This window comes from Callospermophilus lateralis, chromosome 8 (assembly GCF_048772815.1).
Source record: "Callospermophilus lateralis isolate mCalLat2 chromosome 8, mCalLat2.hap1, whole genome shotgun sequence".
In the NCBI taxonomy this organism is placed as follows: Eukaryota; Metazoa; Chordata; class Mammalia; order Rodentia; family Sciuridae; genus Callospermophilus; species Callospermophilus lateralis.
This window is the reverse complement of record NC_135312.1, coordinates 65,868,811-65,887,047: the sequence shown is the minus strand read 5'-3', so window position 1 is coordinate 65,887,047 and position 18,237 is coordinate 65,868,811.

The window sequence follows — 18,237 nt, the reverse complement described above, 5'->3', positions numbered from 1 at the left end:
AAGTGCATTCAGGATCTCCACAGAAATGTTATTATTATCCACTAGTATGATGAGAAATATTTTCATACCGATTTCTCATTAAGACCAAGAACAAATCACTAATTAAATCTGGGGGGATCACATCATAAATCAAGCAACTTTCATTTGAAGGTAATCTTTAAAAATCATTTGTAACTCTGATATTATGACCTATGAAATATCTGGAACGTTTTACCTAAAAATGGCTTATAGAAAGCAATGCCACCAACACAATCTGGCTCTTTTTGAATTCGGTGAAGAGTATTAAGCTATAAAACCCTGACTACTAAGGAATACAAGTAATATAAGAATCAGAATATGGTACTATGAGCAGAGATGTTTTATTCCCTCTCTTCCCTTGAACTTTTTATTAATTCAGCTAAGAATAAAAATAAAATAGAATCTCATTACCTATATCCAGGCCTTTCAATGCTTTTTTACATTACCAAGCAATGCTTTCAATAGAAATCCAGATTATTCCATCAAAACAGAATGGTAAGGTCAGCACTGGAAGTCTGTTACATGCAGCAAAAGAGAAAGAAGCAGAGTTCTGATATGATACTGTAACAGTAACCCCAGTAAATTCAGTTACTTGAGACAATCAATTTCTAAATTGGCTAGTAGGCCCAGCAAGGACTGAGTTTGTTGACAATCCAGGTTTTTAATGTTTTTGATCTGAAGTTTCCTGCAGGGCATTCCTGCTAATGGAACTAATCAAACTTGTTAGGCCACAGTGACAACTACATTTAGAGAACAGCACTGTGTTCCTGGTTGGAGCCTCCATTTCATTTGAGCTTTGTGAAAATAGGTCTGGAAAATATCACAATATATATATTCACTATATATAAATTCACAATATATATATTCACTATAGCTGAATATATATTTTGGCTAAATAAATTTATTTAATGCACACACTTAGCCACATTAGACTACATCTTTACAACATGATAAATATAGATGATTCATGATAGTCTGTGATGTTTCACAAGAATTTAAAAACTCTATCAAACAAAGATTCCAACATATCTTTTAGGAACCTTTATCAGGATAACATATACCATAGAAGGAAGGTTCTATGTCCTTCAGTTGCTATTCAAGAAGGGGTCTGGGGCTAGACTTGTAGTTCAGTGGCAGAGCACTTGCCTTGCATGTGTGAGGCACTGGGTTCAATCCTCATCCTCGCAACATAAAGATAAATAAATAAAAGGATGCTGTCTATGTACAACTACAAAAAAATTTTTTAAAAAAGAACGAGTCTGCTATGACAGCTCAAATATGCTCAAATCTATACAATACCAAAGTAATCAAAACACTGTGAGGCATTATTATAATTATTTATTTCAGATAGTAAATAAGTATACTTTCACTTTATTTTTATCCCATATAGAAGTCTCTCCTATGCTACTTTCAACAAATAGCTATCATCCAATGTCCCAACTTGGTATTAAAACAAATTTTGGAGCCCTGAAGAGAATTCATTTTACTAGTTAAGCATCAAAAAGAAATGTTTATATCAGCCTTTCTGATCTGTATTTCTTCTCTCTGAGCCAATATCTGACGTTTACATTTGTGTACCATGTGTGGACACATATGCTCTTACTTAAATTTTTCTGATGCCGTTCCCCATTTTAATGACTACAGCTACTTTATTGTTTTAAATGAGGTTATTGTTGTATCCTTTATTTATTTTCTATATTGAACCTTTCCCTTTTGTCCCTGTAGATTCTTGAATCTCAGTTCCTAACTGACAACACAGGCACAGGGCAGTTCATGGCTGCACTGGAACACTCAGCTCTCTGGCCACTGCCCTCTCTGGCTTGCAGGGAGTAGCCACAGGTAAACGTAATCCAGGACACAAAATTTGTGAAAATATAAAACGCTCTCTTGTTTATTATTTCATTTCAGCATCAAAGCAATTCTGCAAAATTGATAAAATGTACATAACTTCCCCATTTCACACACACAAAACATGAGGTGTAGAGCAATCAAAGAATTGGTTCAAATACAATTGCTGGTAATCAGTGAATTAAAGTGTTCTCACACCCAATTTAGTGAGATTTTTTTTTTCCTAAACAATTTTACAAAAGAAAGGATCTCTGCTACAGATATCAAGAAGTAGACTTGGGGATTGACCCTATGTTGAGAGTAAGGAAATGGGATAATATAAGAATAATTCCAAGACTTTAAGCTAAGAAAGTTACTCCCCCATAACTGAAAGGGGGAACAGCAAGGGAGGAGCAGCTTAATGATAACATAATAAATATATTTTATATGTTATTTATGGAGATCTCTATATTTTGAATGTCCACTGGTGATTATAAAATGCAATTTACATGTTATTGTATCAAATGAGAAACATACATATATATGAAGGAGTTGGTTATGTAGAATACTCTTCTAGAAATTAATCCCCTAGTTATATAAGAATATTGGAAATATAGTGAGACTTTTGAGACACCATGCCAAATTAACCTCTAGAAATAATAAAATCACAGTTCTATCAGCATGAACAAAATGAGAATTTCAACAGAAATAGAAAAAAAAATTAAAGTACCACATAGAAATCATAGGCTGAAGAACACAATAACTGAATTGAAAAGTTCACTACAAGGGGTTAAACAACAGACTAAAGAAGCATTAGAAAACTTAAAGAGAGGTCACCAGAAATAATTCCATAAAAGCTAACAACTATCCAAATCTGGAAAAGAAAGTAGACATCCAAAACCAAGAAGTCCAAAGGACAACAAAATAAGTTATACCCAAAGAAAAAGAAACGAAATCACACACAAGACTCATCATAGTCAAACTGACCAAAGCCAAAAGAGAATTCTGAAAGCAGCAAGAGTGAGTTGCCACATGCAGGGAAACCTCCATAAGATTATCAGCATATTTTTTAGAGGAATTCTTGCATATCAGAAGGGAAGGAAATAATATATTCAAAACGTTGGAAGAAAATAACTGCTAGGCAAGAGCCCTGAACTGAACTCTCTTGTCTTTTCATCATTGTAACCAAAATGTCTGACAATAGCAAAGTAGAGGAAGAAAAGTTAATTTGGGGTTCACATTTTCAGAACTTCTATCCACAATCAACTGATTCCATTGCTCTAGGCCCAAGATGAGGCAGAACATTATGGAGAAAAGCATGGTGGGGGGGAGACTGCAACCAGGAAGTAAAGAGAAAGCACATGTAAGGAGCCAGGGCAAGATGTCATCCCCAAGGGCCTGCCTCCAGTGACCTACTTCCTCCAGCCACACATCCTGGCCTATACTTACCACACAGTAGTCCATTCAAGTTATTAAGCCTTCAAATGGATTAATCCACTGATGAGGTTACAGCTTTTATCATTACCTAAAATTCCACCTCTGATCCTTCCAGCATTGCAAATTATTATGCTTTCAAACATGAATTTTCTAGGGAACACTTTTAGATTCAAACCATAACACAAACATACTTATATAACACCAAAAATTGGCATTCATGTAAACCTTAGACTTTGGGTGATAATGATGTGCCAATGTAAGTTCAAATTTTAATAAATGTAGCACTCTGTGGGGGATGTTGCTAATTGGGAAGGCTATGTGATAGGAAATACATGGAAAATCTCTGCACCTTTCACTCAAATTTTAACTTTCAACTGTCCTAAAAAATGAAGTTTATATTTTAAAAGAATACTATACCTGGAAAAATGCCCTTCAAAAATGTAGGAGTGATAGACTTGTAGGCAAAATCTGACATAGTTATTCTTGTACTAACTGCCTTACAAGAAATGTTAAGAGAAGTTCTTCAAGTTAAAAGGAAAGACACCAAATAGCATAACACAATAAGAAATCCATTGGTTGGGCTGGGGATGTGGCTGAAACGGTAGCGTGCTCGCCTGGCATGTGTGCAGCCCGGAGTTTGATCCTCAGCACCACATACAAACAAAGATGTTGTGTCTGTCAAAAACTAAAAAATAAATATTAAAATTCTCTCTCTCTCTCTCTCTCTCTCTCAAGAAAAAAAAAGAAATCCATTGGTGAAGGTAGATAAATAAACAACACAGAAGTCTGTGTTAGTATAATGGTCAATTATATTTATTTCTATATTTCAATTATTCAGTTATTTAAATGATTCAGTTAATTCAATTATTTTAATTCTATTACAAAAGTTAAAAGATAAAAGTAAAAAATAGCTGTAACTAAAAATTATGTTAAAATTATGTTATGTTGCAACATAACATAAAACAGAGGGGAAGAGATAAAATTGTGGTCTTTGTATTGGATTGAAATTCAGGTGTTACCACTTTAAAATAGACTATTACAAATATAATATATTTTATGTAAGCCCCAAGATACACACACATTAAAAACCTAGAAATGTTACACAAAAGAAAAGAAACCAAAGCACATCAATACAACAAACAATACAAAACAGAAAATACAAACAAAGGAGCTATCAGACAAATAGAAAACAATTAATAAAATGGCAATACCAAATCCTCCCCATCAATAATAACTTTAAATACAAATGGACTAAACTTTCCAAAGACATAAAATGCTGAATGGATAAAAACATAAGATCCAACTATAAGTTGTGTACAAAAGTACTCACTTTAGATTTAGGACAGGTTTTAACATAGAATGAAAGTGAAGAAATAGAAAAATATATTTTATGCAAGTAGTAACCAAAAAAGAGCAGGGTAGCTATACATATATGGGCTCTAATCCCATTCATAAGGCCTCCACCCTCGTGGATTAACCATCTGCCAAATGCCCAATCCCCCAATACCACTATTCTTGGGATTGGGTTTCAACGTATCAAGGGAACACAGATATTCAGACCATTGAAAGTACACAGAGGAAAGTTTTTTGCAATAAAAACCTATGTTAAAAAAAAAGAAGGAAGCCTACCTCAATGAGCTAGAAAAAGAAAAAATGAGGCCCAGATTAACAAAAGGAAGAAAATAACAGAGATTAGAGGAAAATAAACAAAATAAAAAAGAGGGAAACAATTTATGAACCAAATTTTTAACCAAATTAAGACTGGGTATTTTTAGAAAATAAATAAAATTGACATGCTATTAACTAAGTTATGAAAAGTAGAAAAGCCTCAATTAAAATAAAAATGAAAAGGAAACATTAAAACTTATATCATACATATAAAAGGATCATAAGAGGCTACTATGAACTCACTGGATATGCATAACCTCACTGGAGAACCTAAAAGGACCTGATAAATTCCTAGAAACATATAACCTGTAAGACTCAATCATGAAGAAGTAGAAAGTCTATACAAGCAGAGAGACTGAATTAGTTATCAAAAATCTGCCATTTATCAAAAAGCCCAGAACAAAATACCTTCACTAATGAAGTCTACTAAACATTTAAAGAATAAAGTCCAATTCCTCTCAAGCTCTTTCAAAATACTAAAGAGGAAGAAACACTTCCAAACTCATTTAATGAGGCCAACAGTACCAGATACCAAAGTCAGACAAAGGCACCAAGAAAAGAAAACTGCAGAGAAATAACTCTTGTGAACATACATGCAAAATTTTCTGCAGGATATTAGCAAAACAAATCGAACAGCCCATTCAAAGATCATACATTATAAACAAGTGGAATTTATCCGTGGGACATGAGAACAGTTCAACGTGCAAAAAACAGTTAATGTGGTTCACCATATCAACAGAATATAGAATAACATAAAGCACAATAGATGCAGAAAAAAGACTGATGAAATTCAACATGTTTTCATACAAAATTCTCAACAAACTAGGAATAGAAAGAAATAAACTCAAAACATAATAAATGTCATATGTGAAAATCCCACAGGTAATAATCTACCCACCAACAAGGTACTAAGGTTCCCTTTTCTCTACATGCTCCCAAACATTTTTTTCCTTGTGTTGTTTTAAAATGGAGATTTTGCCTTTTGCCCCAACATGATCAGATCTGGTGGACACTGTGCTAAGTGAAATAAGCCAGACCAGAAAGAAAAATTTTATGCAATCTCAATTCTGTAAGGAATCTTTAAAAATACTAAGAAGGTCAAATATGCAGAGATAAAGAATACAATAGTGGTTATGGTGGGGAGACAGAAAATGGAAAGCTTTAGGTCAAAAGATATAGATATAAAGTAGCAGATCTCTAGGATGAACAAGTCTAGAGACAGAATGAACAACATGAGGCCAGGACTGCAGTTAACAAAACTGCATTAGGAATATTTGGTAAGCAGTAGATTTTAGTTACTATAAAAAGTACTTTAGCACATCAAATAACTCTGTGATAAGATGATAGATGTGTTAATATACTTCACTATAGTAGCCATTTTAAATGAATAGATATTTCTCCAAAGAAGATAACAGAAGTAGTCAAACAGATGTATAAAAAGATATTCAAGGTCACTCATCATCAGAGACACGCAACTCAAAACTACAAAGAAATATTACCCCATACCTTCTTCATGGCTATTACCAAAATAACAAAAATAGCAAGTGTTAGTTAGAATATAGAGAAATTGAAACCCTTGTCTACTATTGGTAGGAATGCAAAATGGTACGGCCATTATGAGGATCCTCCAAAAATTAACAGAACCTCCCCCATGATCCAGCAATCTCACTGCTGGATATTTACCCAAAAGAATTGAAATTTAAATCCCAAAGACATGTTAGCACTGCTATGTTTACTGTAGCACTATTCACAATATCAGAGATGTTCACAGCCAAAATGCCCATCAACAGATAAATAGGTAAAGAAAATATATACATACATGCAATGGAATACTATTCATCCTTTAAAAAGAAGGAAATTTTGCAACACAGATGAAGCTTGAGAACATTAAGCTAAATAAAACAAACTAGTAACAGAAATGTGAATTCTGCCAGACTCCACTTACAAGAAGTTTCTAAGATAGTCAAATTCATAGAAGGCAAGAATAAAATGGCTGTTGACAGTATCTGGATAGTGGGAGATCAGGATTTATTAATCAGTAGCTAAAAAGTTTCAGCTAAGCAAGATAAATAAACTCTAGAGATCTGCTGTACAACATTGTACCTATACACAATAATGCATTGTGCACTTAAATTTTTAAGAAGGCAGATCATGTTACATGTTCTTAACACAATAAAATTAAATTTAAAAAGATGAAATCTACACTGAAGAGAAGGGCTTTCTAGGTGTGAAAATTTACAATAATGAGGGCTGGAGATATTAGCTCAGTTGATAGAGTGCTTGCCTAGCATGCACAAGTCCCTGGGTTCAAATCCCAGAACCGAAAAAAAAAATAATACACACACACACACACACACACACACACACACACAATTGGGAAAATAATGTTTAAAGCTACTAAATATCATTTCAATATATATTATGAAAATACAATTTATCTAAAAAGAAAGACATTCACAATCTTACCACAAAATCTTGACCAGAGAAGCTCACACTGTTTAATTTCACATCCACACTAGTTAAAAAGCCAACATAAAAGTTACCTTAATTTGTGAGTTTTTAGAGCAAAAGAATGCATGTGTGAATGATTTAAATATGGGAACCACTATCTGGCATCCATTTTTGAAATTACTGTAAAAGGAGGCATATGTGCCAACTGTCCATGTTAAAATGAGAAGGTAAAATAGGAAAATATCTTTTAACTGCTGAGAACTCTGGCAAAGATTCCTAGTGAGTCATAAAGATTGAGAATATTGCCAATGATTCATAAATGCTAAAAGTTTGGGAGTATAATGCCAGATGGACAAATAAGTGTAAAGAAGTTTTCTGGCAAAAATCATAAATGATAACAGCTTTAATTACTACATCCAGGAGATGGAATCTTACACCAGGATTATGAATTGGTTTGTAGCTTTCACTTTGGAAGAATTATCCTTTGAGAGCTATACTACAGGAGAAATCACACCATCCAAACCTTGAGAGTAGCATTCAAGTATGTGGAATAACTAAAACTTGGAAATACTCATGAAAGGAAAACTGTAGAAGAATATCTCTCAAGAAAACTTTTTCTGCCATATAAGTTAAACATTTCCAAGGACTTTCTTCTAACAAGAGAAAAAAAAAGTAGACATATAGCTATTGCTGTTTTAGCAGCATAGTATCAACCAAGAGAACTAGGTTTATTTTAATGGGCTATTTTCATGTACTGGGAAGCTAAATAAAGACACCAGTGGAAAGCTAACTTGAAGGGCCCAAATTTCAGTATAACAACTTGTAGTGTTTCTAAGTAAAATTAAACAAAATTTACTAAGAGAACCCACAGAGTGCAAGAGGTTTTTCCAAAGACAGTGTCCAATACTATGAATGGTTTCCAGATGCCGGCAAATAGGTGCGCTCCTATAATCCCAAAGACTCTAGAAGCTGAGGCAGGAGGATCCCACATTCAAAAAGCCAGCCTCAGCAATTTGGTGAGACTCTAAGAAAACTTAGCAAGACCCTGTCTCTAAATAAAATATTAAAAAGAGCTGGGGGTGTGGCTTAGTGGTTAAGTACCCCTTGGTTCAATGCCTGTTACCAAAAAAAAAAAAAAAAGTTTCTACACATTCTAAAGAAAATGTCTATCTCCAGCTAGCCACTTAATTCCACTTTTAATGTATCAGTAAATAGGTAAGAAAATATGTTATCTAACTTTTTGGAAGAAATTAATATATGAAGAACCATCTTACTAAATCTGATAAACAAAATGAAGTCATGAAATAATAAACTTTCTTATTTCTTCACATTCTATCATAAACTTCTAGATTTAAGGGAATTTTATTATCAATCAAATGTTCAATTTTTTTAACCATATGATATAACTTATTCACATTGGTTAATTCCTTGAAAGCAGTGGTTGTTTCCCATCTATGCATTCTCAAGAATTATGGATCAAACCTTACATGCTATTAGCACTCAGCACATATTTGTTAAATAAATTACTGAATCCTTTTCAATGAAAAGAATTGAAGGTAGTAATACCTGTGCTTAGCCTTGAAAATTACATCAGATTTACCAAGCAGAAAGGAAAGGGGGCAGGGGATGAAGATTCTGATGGAAAATAGAACAGACAAGACTGTAGTTAGTGTTGCAAAACAAACAGAATCTCTCCCATTTTCCCATATTATCCACAATTACATATAAATATCATATTCAATATAAGAAACTATTATAAAATGTGGGGAATCACTAGTAAATATGCGTCTTGGAATCAATAACATGCAATATGCAGACTCTGTTAACAGTGAAGCTTCAGAATATGAGCCTTCTATTCTTGCATTGCAGCTATTAGTTTTCAGCTTTATGAACATAAAAAAACTGATGGGAGGCTTATTGTGTTTCATTTATATATTTATACTCATCCTTGTTTAAAAATGATATGAGGAAGTTCATAAAAAATATTTGGTCACAGGATTTTTTAAATAGAAAGTGAGGAAAAGATAGAATGAACACTTGTTAAAAGTAGAAAACACATTTGGCTCTGGGATTGTTGCTGATTGAAGCAGTAAAACAAACACAATTAGTCATTCAATATACAGTTTTTGTTACATAAAAATAAACTGGTAAGGGTCAAGAAGGAAAACTATTCCTCTCTACTAAACCCCAGGAAGAATTTCTGCCCTAAATTCTGATGAAGATAGCAAGTTAATTTTGAATGTTTTTTCCCTCAAAACATCTTTCAGTGCAAATTGTATACTACCAATTGCAACTTAGTAGAGGTAATTCATGAAAGGGGTAAAACAATTCAGTCTACATCTCTCTAACATTCTGGCTTTATTTGGGAAAAAACTTTTGTGTCTAATGTCAGGATTTGATGGATTTCATAACAGATAGTCCTCGGCTAAGATGACAGTACTCTCAATTATCAAGAAGTGTCGGAGTCCAGCTCCAACAGGGGGTCTCAGGAGACAAAGGATGGTGATGAGTGGGCGAAAGGTGGATGGAGAAACCACACAGACACAAAAGTAAAGGTGCTAAATCCCAATCTTTACTTGTGAAGTTGATCATATATACTTTTCATTTTGGCAGGCTCATAGTACTTTATGGTTACAAAACAGGAATCATTATTCAAAGAAACAAAGTATTACGTAGCTACAATTAGATAAGAAGAATATCTTGGCTTATGCATAAGCAAGCGTTTTCACTTTCAGTTCGCATTTTGCTTTGAGCTGTTTCTGCTTAGTTAGCTTTTAATAATAGTTAGAAATGTCCCAGATTATTGGCCTTTACCTTGACTATTCTTTCTTGACTTACTGACTAGAATCGGCGCCATAGTTATGGCAAGTGGTTAACTTGAAAAGAGAGGCTACTAATTTTAATCAAACAAGAGCAAGAACATAAACCATTGTGCACAGGAAGAAGAACAAGTTGCCATAAAGAAGCATTAAGTGGTAGTAAAATAAGGCAATTCTCCCTGACAAATATCTGAATTGTACTTATTGTATTTTTCCAATCAGTTCCATCAGCCAAAAGGGAGTGAGTTCATCATCACTCCGTGAATATCTAGAAAGTTAATCACAAAGTGAATGTAAGTAGGGTTTAACCTGCTTAAAGTATTTAAACACCGATGGAATACAAATTTATATGAGTCTATGGCATAAGATACCCACTGTGTTGTACAATAGGTCCCTGCAGTCCTCTGCTAAGCCAAACTGAAACTTAAATTGCTAGATTAATGTAGTTACAGATTCCTAGGAGGAAGGGCTTGGTTTGGAGGCAGCATCTGTACACAATTACGTATTGAAGTTTCCAAAGTTTTAGCAACTGAAGTTGTATCAGCACGTGCTGGATGAATTTCAACACTCAATATTAGTAAGAATTGAGTCCAGATTACAAAAGAATTAAGTTCAGATGACAAAAAAATAATTACAACACCACTACTGCATGAAATTCTTCTTTTTCACTGCAATGTTTTCTGCAACTTTCCTAAGTACTTCTTTGTTCTCTCTACGTATGTGAAATTCTTCTGACACTCCTTATTCTATCACTTGCTTACTCTTGAAATAGTAAAATGAATATTAAAGAAATCAGTTAAGAGGCTGCAGCTCAGGAAAGAAGATGAGAGGAACAGCACAGTCTTCTGGGGTCTATCTGTATTCTGATCTCTGAACAAGCAGGGGCATATCTGTGAATCTTAGCAGAGAGAGACAGATGTTTTAGGCTCAATTGATATTCTTGATTACATACAGAAATGAAAAATATTAGAAAGCTAAGAAAAAGGCTTTAAAAATTAAACATAGACCACAATGATCTGTGGGAAAATTTCAAGCACATTAACAATCATGTAATTTTAGTTTCACAAAAAGGGAGTAGGACAAGACCAATAATTGAAGATGCAATGGGAAAATATTTTTCAAATCTGTCATAAATGTAGAGATTCAAAAATCTCAAATACTTCATACAAAATACAATAAAAACCACATCCAGCCCTCTAAGAGTCAAATTTCTGAAAAACTTTAGAGAAACCCTTAAAAATCAACAGAGACAAAGACACATTACACACACAGATACAAGGGTAACAATATCAGTGACTTTTTATCAGGATCAAGGTAAGCCAGATGACAATGGAATAATCGCTTCAACATGCTAAAAGAAAAAAGCCAACAAGGCAGTCCATGTCCAGCAAAAACGTCCTTCACAAGTGAAGATGAAATAGATATTTTCAGGAACAAAACAGAATAATTCATCACTAGCAAAACTTCACTGAAAATATATTAAAGAGAGTTCTTCGGGCTGGGGAGGAAAAAGACAATAGATGAAGACAAATGCACAAGGCAACGAGTTGAAAGATAGAAATAAATGACTTCTTCCTTTCCTTAAAAGACGAGTCAGTAATAATTAATCACAGTAATGACAATGTATTAAGTGATTTACAACATGTAGAAGTAGGTGCATGAGAAAATCACAAAGGGTGAACAGGTAAGTGAACATTGACCACTGAAGTGTTTTCACATTTTTTCATAAAAAAACAGGAATTTAAGATTGTAATTGAATAAAAATTAATACTGTAATCTCTAAAGCAGCCAGTTAACAAATAGAAAAGAGGTCAAGCTAAAAAATTAGAGGAGATGAAATAAGAATCATAAACTATACTTTATTAGTCCAAAAGAAAGCAGGAAAAGAATTTTTTTTTAAAAAAGCAAAGAACATTTGAAATAAGAGGAAAAGAAATGGCAAGATAATGTAATCAAACCCACATCAATTTTTATATTAAGTGAAATGGGCAAAGTAAATTAAATATTAGATTGGGTAAAAACAAAGTTTATATGCTCTTAAGAATAGATAAACTTGAAATATAAAAATACAGAAAGTTAAAGTAACATAATAATAAAATATAAAACAGCAAACACAAGAAAGCTAAAGTGATTACATTAACATCGGTAAAAGTAGATTTTTAAATTAGAAATGTTACCAGTTACAAGAACATTTTGTGATAGCGAAAGAGTCAATTAAAAGGACAAAGAAATTCTAAGTATGGGTACCTTAGTAACAGAATGTAATACACAAATATAGAATTTCAAATACAAAATATAATGCACATAATACATCTGTTTATGTGTACTAATAAAATTAAAGGTAGAAATAGACAAATCCAAGTTTATAATATTAATATTGCTCTCTCAAAAATTGGTTTAGAAGGTTGAAAATTATATAAATAATATTCACCATTGAAAATGAAATTAGCAGAAAAACAATAAGTAAAGATGTATAAAAAGTATCCAAATATTGGGAAATTACCAATATCCTTCTTTGTGTTTTCAGTTTTTTGAAATAGCTTTTATTTTTTTATTTCTTCTATTTTTTTTATTTGCTGTAATTAGTTATACATGAGATCAGAATGCATTTTGACTCACTATACACAAATGGAACACAATTTTTCATTTATCTGGTTGGACACCAAGTAGAGTCACACCATTTATGCATTATACCCATATATAGGGTAATAATGTCCATCTAATTCCACCATCTTTCCTACTCCCATACATGCTCTTCACCACTCCCCTCACTCCCCTCTTCCCAATCCAAATTTCCTCTATTCTTCCCTTGCCCTGCTCCCCATTATGGATCACCATCTACTTATAAGAGAAAACATGTGGCCTTTGGTTTTGTGGGATTGGTTTACTTCACTTAGCATGATATTCTCCAACTCCATCCATTTACTGCAAATGCCATAATTTCATTCTTCTTTAAGGCTGAGTAATATTCCATTGTATATATACTACAGTTTCTTTACTCATTCATCTATTGAAGGGCATCTAGGTTGGTTCTACAGTTTAGCTATTGTGAATTGAGCTGCTATATATATTAATGTGGCTGCATCACTGTAGAATGCTGATTTTAAGTCCTTTGGTTATAGACCAAGGAGTGGGATAGCTGGGTCAAATGGCTGGTGAGACTGCAAATTGATGCAACCACTCTGGAAAGCAGTACAGAGATTCCTTAATTTTTATTTTTTAAAAGTTAATATGTGCATTACAGGAAGAACAAGAGCACAAGCAAAGAATAAAGTCATCTAGTTACAGCATCTTAATTGGACATTTCCTCCAGGTAGTGCATACACATACACTACATCCCCATTTTGTGTGATTTAGATTGTAGTATGTATCATGCTTTTCCACACGTCATGAATATTCACCAATTAAAAATCCCAAAGCTATACGAGTGTTTCTGATAACCAAGAATACACTACACCTTACTCAATCTGTTACAAAAAATGGCAATCGTATCTTGTCAACAAAAATTTCACTGAAGACAGAAATACACTCCTTAATCATTAGTATGTCAAAGAAAAACTTTAAAAATGAATTAGAAAATGTTTTTTTACAAAAATAGCAATTTTAAATATTTATGGAATAGGACTAAAATGTGCTTAGATCTTATATCATGCTTATCTTATATCATTGCTGATTTCTTATCAACCCTCCTTAAGAAGCTAGAAAAACAGTTGCTAAGTAAGTTAAAGAAAGGAAGTCAAAGATAAGAGCAAAACTTGAAGAGATAAAAATAAAATAGTAAAAAGAAAGAAAATCAATAAAATCTAAGTTTAAAAGACTACTAAATTGATAAGTTCTAGCTAGATTGCTGAAGAATAGAGAAAAACAATAAATTCAATTATGTAAATGAAATAGAGAAATACCTTGAAAGACACAAATTGTCAAAACAAAGAGAAAAAGAAACAAAAAATGAAGAATGCCTTTTATCTTTAAAGTAATTAAATTTGTAATCACACACACACCAGGTTCAGATGGCACGATTGCTGATTATAATATATGCTTATGGGAAAAAATCCAATCTTACTCATCTTCTTAGAAAGATAACAGAGGAGGGAAATTTACTAATTATGTGAGGCCAGAATAACCCCAAAACTAAAGCTAGACAAACACATGACAAGAAAATTACAAACCAGTATGCCTCATGAACATTTACACAAACCACCCTTAATAAAAATCAGCAATTGAGTCCAACAGTACAAGAAAATATATACAACATATATAAATGAATGTGACATATAAACATTTTCTATAATTATATTATTATTTTAATTAGAAATATATGACAGCAGAATGCATTTTGACTCATTATACACAATTGCAGCACAACTTTACATTTCTGTGGTTGTACGTGATGCAGCATGGCACCATATGTGCAGTTATACATGTACCGAGGGTAATGTTGTCCATCTCATTCCACCATCTTTCCTACCCCCATTAAAATCATCTTTATATTAATCTATTAGCATACATTGTAGAAAATCACATTTGACAATATATATTGAAACACATACAAACATCAGGCCATGTGTGTTTTACCACAATAGATCAAGAATTGGTTTAACTGAAAATCCATCAAATTCATTCACCAAATAAACAGAATAAGTGAGAAGATGCATATGATCATCTCAATAGATGCAGAAGGATCACTTGGCAAATTTAACCACCATTCATGATTAAAAAAAAAAAAACTGTCAAGGAACTAGGAAAAGTTGGAAACTATCCCAATTGATAAGGACATCTAACACAAAATCTGTAATTTATATTATTTTTTATTTTTCATTTTTATTAATTTTCTTATTTATATATGATAGCAGAATGCATCACAATTCATATTACACATATAGAGCACAAATTTTTCATATCTCTAAAACTTATATCATTTTTAATGACTAAAAACTGAGTGCATTCACCCTAACATCAGAAATGAGGAAAGGATATTCACTTTATTCTCATAAAACATTATACTAGAGGTCCTAATCAATGCAACAAAAATAGAGAAAGAAATAATGGTTATCAAGGATGCAGGACAGAAAGCAATATATGAAACTTAATTGTATTTCTACAAATTATCAATGAAATATTCAAAAATTAAATTTGGATTATTTAGATTAAATTTACACAATTTAGATTATTTACAACAGCATCCTGAAACAGGTACTACTTAGGGATTCATTTAATAAGTGTATAACTCTACATTTGAAAGCCACAAAATATTTCTGAGAGAAATTAAAGACCTAAATATAGAGAGAAATATACTATGTTCACAGAATAGGAAACTAAAAATTGTTACAATGTTGATTCTTTCAAATATAAATTCAACATAATTCCAGTCAAAATCCTAGAACAATTTGCTTGTAATAACCAATCAATTGATCCTAAAATGTGTGTGAAAATTAAAAAGACATAAAAAGAGTCAAATATTTTTGTAAAAGGACAAATTGGGAAGACTGACAGTACCAATTTTTAGAATTGAGAATTAAAACTCAATCTCATGCCATAAATTTAATTTGAAAAGGGGGTTGAAATCAAAAGGTGGAAGATGGTGACTGTCAACATCAGTGCTTTTGATTGTGCCATGTCTGCATCTAAGGCCCATCGATGTCCCACATTCTGCATGCCGATCATGGAATCATTATTGAGTTTTCCTTTCCCAAAGTGAAAGTCCATTCTCATCCTTTTGTCAAAAATCACTCTCTTCAGTTCACTTTTAGCAGTGGTTAGTTGTTCCCTGCATATTTTCTCTTAACAGATAATTACATCTATTGTATTTGGATTTTACCACTTTAAGTCTCAGAAAACAATCTAATTTCTAAGTTCTTTAAAGATATTTCATTAGGTTCCCCCATAGTCTGGCATCAAAAACAAGATTTGCTTTTATATACTCTTTAAATTAGCCATGCATTATCTATAAGAATGAAACTAGATTCCTGCCCCTCACGTGGCACAAAAGTCAACTCTAAGTGAATCAAATAATTGGGAATTAGACCAGAAACTCTGCAACTTTTAGAAGAAAAAATAGGCTCAGTACTTCAACATATGGATGTAGGCACCAGCTTCTTTAAGACCCCTAAAGCACAAAAAATGAAACCAAAAATCATTAAGTGAGATGTCATCAAATTAAAAAACTTCTGCACAGCAAAGAAAACAATTTTGAGTGTGAAGACAGAGCCTACAGAATGGGAGAAGATGTTTGCCATCTGCTCCTCTGACAGGGGATTAATATCTAGAATACATATTCAAAAAAACCTAACATCAAAAAAACTTCAAATAATCTGATTAATAAATGGAACACTTCTCAAAAGAAAGAATACAATGGCCAACAAATATATAAAAAAATGTTCAAAAATATCTAGTAATTAGGGAAATGCAAATTTATACTACATTGAAATTTCATCTCACTCCAGTCAGAATGGCAATGATCCAAAATACAAGAATGTAGGGGAAAAGGTATACTCATACTTTCTTGTTGGGACTGCGAATTAGTACAACCACTCTGGAAAGCAGTATGGAGCGTCCTCAAAAAATTAGAAATGGAGCCACCATATGACCCAGTTATCCCACTCCTCAGTATATATCTCCAAACGACTTAAAATCAGCACACTATAGGGAGGCACCTACATCAATGTTTACAGCAGTGCAATTCAAAATAACCAATTTGTGGAACTAGCCCAGATGCCCACCAACAAATTAGTGGATAAAGAAAATGTGGCATATATACACAATGGAGTATGAGTCTTACTCAGCCATAAAGAAGAATAAATTATGGCATTTGCTAATAAATGAATGGAACCGAGGAACATCATGCTAATGAAATAAGCCAGACTCAAAAAGTCAAGGGTCCAATGTCTTTTCTCATAAGTTGAAACTGAACCAAACCCAGGGGGAAAAATGGAGGTGCGGGGGGAAGGGTCCCATTAAAATAGAAGAGAGATTAGTGGAGGAGAGTAAAGGAAGTGAAGGAGGGAGAGAAAGGACAGGAAATGGGACAAATGGTGGAGTGAAATCAACAGCTCTATCCTATGTACATGTATAAACATGCCCACAGTGAATTTCAACTTCATGTATAACCATACAGAACTGATTTTTAAAAAACTATAAATAAATAGATGACCACCAAAAAAAAAAAAAAGAAATTAACCATGTGTTTGTGCTTTGTCATTATTTTCTATGAACCTTGACAAACATTAGACTGCAGATTGTGTTTAAAATTAAAACAACGAAAAAGAAACAAAAATGCTCTTTTCAGGAATTAAACTACATGCCACCTGCCAAAGTTCACTTACAAAACCCCCTTCCTCCTTGGATGAGGGGTGATTTCTGAATCCTTTCTCTGTGTGCCTACAAGGTTATAGCAGGATGCTGATTATCACTGAATCTGAAAGCAGTTTCTATGTTAAGGGGCCTAAAGTTTGCACACAGAGTCTTGAAATCATCTCTTCTAGAATAATAAATATTACTTGGTTATAACTGGAAACTTTCCCGCACTGCTTACCAAATTGTGTTCATATGGGCAAGCATTTAAATTGTGCAACCTGCTCACTGCTCCCTGGTTTGATGGCTTGGAGGCCAAAGGTAATAGATCTATATTCGCACAGCCCGACTGCACTGCCTCTCCCTGCCTTCACAGTAGCACTCCACAGGAATTCATCATTTCTGCTTCAAGAGAGGGTCTTTGCTGCTTTGTTCTGGAATGATTTTGGAAGTCTGGCTGTTTTCCACCAGATCAGGAATAGAGATTTTAATTGTCCTTTTGATAATAAATTACAGGACTAGTCTTAAAAATGTAATCAAGCACTTATGCTGAAAACAGTTGTGCTTTGTTGCCATATTTGAAAAATGAATGTTCCTTACTTAAAATTTAGTTCTTAAGGTATAAAGGAAAGGATATCAGAAAGCAAAATGGCACAGTAGTTGTTTTTTACTGTGCTCAGAGATACAGGAGATTCTTAGCATCTTCTCAGGAACAGAAGGGAAGGAT